Source organism: Tiliqua scincoides, chromosome 4, assembly GCF_035046505.1.
Source record: "Tiliqua scincoides isolate rTilSci1 chromosome 4, rTilSci1.hap2, whole genome shotgun sequence".
In the NCBI taxonomy this organism is placed as follows: domain Eukaryota; kingdom Metazoa; phylum Chordata; class Lepidosauria; order Squamata; family Scincidae; genus Tiliqua; species Tiliqua scincoides.
The window spans coordinates 4,632,244-4,638,355 of record NC_089824.1 but is presented as its reverse complement, the minus strand read 5'-3'; the positions used below and the strand labels follow the sequence as shown (position 1 = coordinate 4,638,355).

The 6,112-nt window shown below is 45.9% G+C and overlaps 1 pseudogene; it reads left to right on the top strand.

Moving 5' to 3' along the window:
• The first annotated feature begins 4,779 nt into the window (after nt 1-4,779).
• LOC136649900 (5S ribosomal RNA) lies at nt 4,780-4,898 on the top strand (annotated as a pseudogene).
• Nucleotides 4,899-6,112: the final 1,214 nt, after the last annotated feature.

Here is a 6,112-nt window from a genome sequence, read left to right as displayed (position 1 = left end):
GTAGATGGGACCCGTTAGCCTCGGAAGGCAGCTCATCTGAGAGAAGGAAAACTCTGATCCCAAACCTCCACTGCCTTGTGGCTACATCCAGTTATGGAAAAGGCTTCAGGAGTCAACCTTGAGGCAAAATCCGGAGCCGGAGTCCCTGAGGCAGTTCATGGCTGAATGCAGTCACGTTCTGGAAACTCCTGCGACGCCGCTGGAACCAACCGTATTGGCCTCTGCCTTTCCATTGGACCATTTCAGCGACGTGGAGAGGGGGGAATTACTGCATGGGAAACAGTCTATCCTCCATATCTACATTACCCAGGCTTCGTGCACTTGAGAGGACACTGTTCCAGAACCACCATTCAGAGCTTGATACCGTGGTCTTCCGAGACTGAAGGATGCCAACAATATAGAAGACAGTAAAGGGTACATGTCAGAGCTAAACATACCAGCACCTTACCTGGTTACCCTGATATATGGGGGCTGTGAGGGTTCCAATTTTGCAAAGTATTCAAATGCATCACAGAGCACAGCCCATGGCTTAGTCCCACAGAATGCAAGAGTCTCAGGACCCCAATTTGTGGAGCCCCACTCCTTCTCCTGCACAGTCCCACCCCAGGTCCCCTTTCTCAGTATGACCCTAGAATGAGATGGTACTCTGGGAACCTGCATTTGCAAACAGAACATGAAGGAGGTAGCATCCCCTGTGTTGTCTGATCCCAATATCTGGTACTCAGAGTTTCTGTGGCCATGAATTCTCTATGAATGAGTCTAATTGAATTAATGTGTCCCTATTCACAACAAGAGTAGCTAACCCATTATAATAAATATATAATTTGTTTTCTTGTGGGAGACCACTCATGTGGGAGACCATTCATGGCTGTTCTGACTCATGCCGGGGATACACTATAAAACCTCATCTCCCCTTGGAAATCCAAGGATAATAGATCCCAAGGGTAACCTGTTGGAGTTAATGATGTCGCTTTGTACAAAGAGAACAACATTTTTCATTACATGATTAAGGGAACGATTTGGTAGTCGCTGGGCTTTCAATGAACTGAGAAGGGTCCCTCTCTCCCTTGTTGTGCTATGTCCATCGTCATAATCACAGCAATAATGGCAAATTGTGAGCTACAGAAACATCTAGGAGGCCGTCATGATTTGTTGGCAAGGCTGAATCTCACATACATGCATAATCATACACTGAACAGCATTCAGGTGCATGTGGGAACAAGCCAACACATCCCAAACAAATCCCACATCACTTAAAACACCATGCTCTTCAATTGCATTGATTCACACTTTCATCTGCAAATCAGCAGCGGCTATCAAGGGATGCTCTGGCACAGCGATGCAGAGAGACAGTCCAGCCCTTAGCATTTGCCTTCCTTATATGTTAGCATGTCATCTTTTTAAATCAAGAAACTGGTTTCAGTGGGATGGGGGCGGTAGCAGCCAAGGAGAGTGGCATTTAAAAACCAACATTAACATAGTTACGCATTGCTTGATTAATGAATCTAATGTACTGAAAATACTTTGCAAGGACATTGAATTGTGTTCTAAAACGGTGATACATGCATGTCCATATCCGTGGCAGGAGGGAGGATTTCTGTAGATATTCCAGTTCCTCTTGCATCTCCTTGTGCTACGTGCCATCTCTGTCCAACCCCAGGAGCCAGTTTTGGGGGAGACAGAGAGGCCTTCAGAGAAAAGTGGTGAGATTCTGTGCAAAGGGGGGTTGCTTCAATAGTTCATCATGGTTGGCAACCTTCAGTCTCGAAAGACTATGGTATAAGCCTACAGCATGATGAGTTTTCCATGTAGTCTTGAAGACATACATTTTATGATACGTTGGCTGAATTTTTTTGTTTTTTGCTGATGATGAAGAGATGTACTTGAAATGTGTTACAGATAACTAAAGAACATTGCAGTGCTTTTCTAAATAAATAATCTGATTTATTTCTGCATCTTGGTGAGGTTCACTTGGATACGTAAGAACCACAGATGCCACAGTCCTCCTCTGACTACTTCTTGCTAACAACTTACTGGCAAAGCTTAACACGGAGATTGGCAAAAAATAAAATCCAAGCACAACTTATATGCAAACTCTAATTTTTCAACTCTTTGGGCCTAGGACAGTTCAGTAGCATAGCTAGAGGGGGGCAAAATGGTCAGTTTTCACAATGGAGAGAGGTGAAAAGCAATGTGCCCCAAGGATCTGTCCTGGGATCGGTGCTCTTCAACCTCTTCATAAATGACCTGGAGACAGGGGTGAGGTGGCTAAGTTTGCAGACAACACCAAACTTTTCCGAGTGCTGAAGACTAGAAGTGATTGTGAGGAGCTCCAGAAGGATCTCTCCAGACTGGCAGAATGGGCAGCAAAATGGCAGATGCGCTTCAATGTCAGTAAGTTTAAGGTCATGCACATTGGGGCAAAAAAATCAAAACTTCACATATAGGCTGATGGGTTCTGAGCTGTCTGTTACAGATCAGGAGAGAGATCTTGGGGCGGTGGTGGACAGGTCGATGAAAGTGTCGACCCAATGTGCGGCGGCAGTGAAGAAGGCCAGTTCTATGCTTGGGATCATTAGGAAGGGTATTGAGAACAAAACGGCTAATATTATAATGCCGTTGTACAAATCGATGGTAAGGCCACACCTGGAGTATTGCGTCCAGTTCTGGTCACCGCATCTCAAAAAAGACATAGTGGAAATGGAAAAGGTGCAAAAGAGAGCAACTAAGATGATTACGGGGCTGGGGCACCTTCCTTATGAGGAAAGGCTACGGCGTTTGGGCCTCTTCAGCCTAGAAAAGAGACGCCTGAGGGGGGACATGATTGAGACATACAAAATTATGCAGGGGATGGACAGAGTGGATAGGGCGATGCTCTTTACACTCTCACATAACACCAGAACAAGGGGATATCCACTAAAATTGAGTGTTGGGAGAGTTAGAACAGACAAGAGAAAATATTTCTTTACTCAGCGTTTGGTTGGTCTGTGGAACTCCTTGCCACAGGATGTGCTGGCGGCATCTGGCCTGGACGCCTTTAAAAGGGGATTGGATAAGTTTTTGGAGGAAAAATCCATTACGGGGTACAAGCCATGATGTGTATGTGCAACCTCCTGATTTTAGAAATGGGCTACGTCAGAATGCCAGATGCAAGGGAGGGCACCAGGATGAGGTCTCTTGTTATCTGGTGTGCTCCCTGGGGCATTTGGTGGGCCGCTGTGAGATACAGGAAGCTGGACTAGCTGGGCCTATGGCCTGATCCAGTGGGGCTGTTCTTATGTTCTTATGTTCTTGAGTGCAAGGAGGCATGAGCTCCCATGTGTAAAGGAGCTCTTAGAGAAGATAGACCCCCTAGTGAATAAAGATGGCTCCTGCCAGTGGCGTAGCTAGAGGGGGTAGAGTGTGCTAAATTTTGCAGTGCTATTTAAGTGAACAAAAGTTCACTTAACCCAAGGAGAACTTTCCAACTGCTCTCCCACCCACAGATGCAACGTGCGCTCCATTGGTGTGGCTGCATAGGGGCGGATTTGGGTAGGGTAGGGCTATAAATGAATAACAACTTCTGCTACACTTTTGCTGTGGCTTTTTCAACAGAAGTTGCTGCATCTATTTCACTCATTCAGATTTGCACCACACTCATGTGTTGGTTTCTTCCTGAATTTACCTTTTACAATTATGCACTTCATTGTTTACCTTTTCAAAGGCAGCTCTTTATAAGATGGGTTATTAAGCTTCTTAAAACTGTGTTTACAGTTGTACTTGCCCAAGGGGGGGGGGGGAGAGTTCTAATATATTTCCCCCTACTCACAGTTCATTTTTCTTGTAATCCCAAGATTGAGTCTTTCCTGTTCTGTAATACCTAGAATGATTAGTTCTTGCCAAGGGGTTGATGAAGTGGAGGACGAGGAGGGAAGTTATTTTTGTTATTGGGTTATTTTGGTTCTTTTTCTAATGCTTCTCTTTGTAGAATATTCAGAGATATGTTTTGGAGCATTGGGCAGAGGAAGTGATTGCAGAGAACATGTACAAGGAGCTCTGATGTGTGACATGCTAATGGTATCATGGTGATACTAGTGGCATCACTGGGGGGTGCGGGTTGCACTGGGTCAGTGGGGAGTGACACCAAAATTTTAAAATCTTGGTATTTTCCAATAATACCATCATAAGAACATAAGAATATAGGAAGAGCCCCACTGAATCAGGTCATAGGCCCATCTACTTCAGCTTCCTGTACCTCTCAGGGGCCCACCAGATGCCCTAGGGAGCACCCCAGATAACAAGAGACCTGCATCCTGGTGCCATTCCTTGAATCTGGCATCCAGAGGTAAATATCATTTTATGAATGATTCAATATGTAATTACATGCAGAATGCAATGAAATAAACCATGTTGAAATACCTCTGTTCTATCAAAATACATAGCTAAAAAACCAGCAGGGCAGCGCAATGGTATGCCACCACGCCCACCGTCCAGGGCATTGCCCCACCCACTACTTGGGAGAAGGTCCATCATGGGGGTGACACACTGACCTTCTGCACCAGGTGATGCAAGCCCTAGTGATGCCACTGGGTGATAACCAATGGCTCAAACAATAGAGGGTTGCGAACCCAATCCTATCTATTCTCTCCCCCCCCCCACTGATGCAGTGGCACCAAAAAGGCTACTGCTGGATCCTGCGGGGGGACGGGGACGGGGGGGACAGTCATGGAGGTATCCTGTGTGTAAACCTTTCCACCACCTCTGCTAACTGGGCAAAGAGAAACCTTTAAACATGGTGCCATTTTTTTTTAAGTTACCCTGCACATGCCCGATCTCATCTGATCTCGGAAGCTAAGCAGAGTCAGGCCTGGTTAGTACTTGGATGGGAGACCACCTGGGAATACCGGGCGCTGTAGGCTTATACCATGATCTCAGAAGCTAAGCAGGGCCAGGCCTGGTTAGTACTTGGATGGGAGACCGCCTGGGAATACCGGGTGCTGCAGGCTTATACCATGATCTCAGAAGCTAAGCAGGGCCAGGCCTGGTTAGTACTTGGATGGGAGACCGCCTGGGAGTACCGGGTGCTATAGGCTTATACCATAGTCTTTCGAGACTGAAGGTTGCCAACCACCGAGCCCTTTAGGGACAGGGAACCATTTATTGATTTATTTCTATGTAAACTGCTTTGTGAACTACTCTGTTGAAAAGGAGTATATAAATATTCTTAATAATGATAACTCTTAAAACACACATGAACATCAGTTCTCGGTTTCCAATTACAATGTGGGGTCCCTCCCCCAAAGCTGGCTCAGTGCACATTAACAATATATACCTGATTTCTTTTTAATGAGATGAAGATAATTGCAATGACCGCCTTGTTGAAAACGTCTCAGTCAGATCCAGCCCCCAACGTTTTTTAATTAGTTGCCACGTGGAAGGACCTCAGTCCTTTAAAATATAGAGAGAGAGGCGGAGAGAAAATTGTTTTATCTTTCTCTAAGTATTAAGCCTTCTCTAATAGACAGACAACGTAGATCACAATTTGTCCTGCTCCCAAAAAGACCTGTGAGAAGCTGAAAGGCCTGATAGACAGAAATACTGAACTCCGGTGTCCTGGAGCCTCCTGTCATTCAGGGCCAGATGATGCATAAGAACATAAGAACATAAGAACAGCCCCACTGGATCAGGCCATAGGCCCATCTAGTCCAGCTTCCTGTATCTCACAGCGTCCCACCAAATGCCCCAGGGAGCACACCAGATAAGAAGAGACCTCATCCTGGTGCCCTCCCTTGCATCTGGCATTCTGACATAACCCATTTCTAAAATCAGGAGGTTGCACATACACATCATGGCTTGTACCCCGTAATGGATTTTTCCTCCAGAAACTTGTCTAATCCCCTTTTAAAGGCGTCCAGGCTAGACGTCAGCACCACATCCTGTGGCAAGGAGTTCCACAGACCGACCACATGCTGAGTAAAGAAATATTACTCATAATAAATGTCACCCCCTATGTTATTCGTAATGCCCCCACGGCTGTGCTGTACACACACTGTAGAACGGGCCCTACTCGTGTCATTTGCCACTTCCAGTAACAAGAGCTGTGCATGCTTGCACACACACACACACACACACA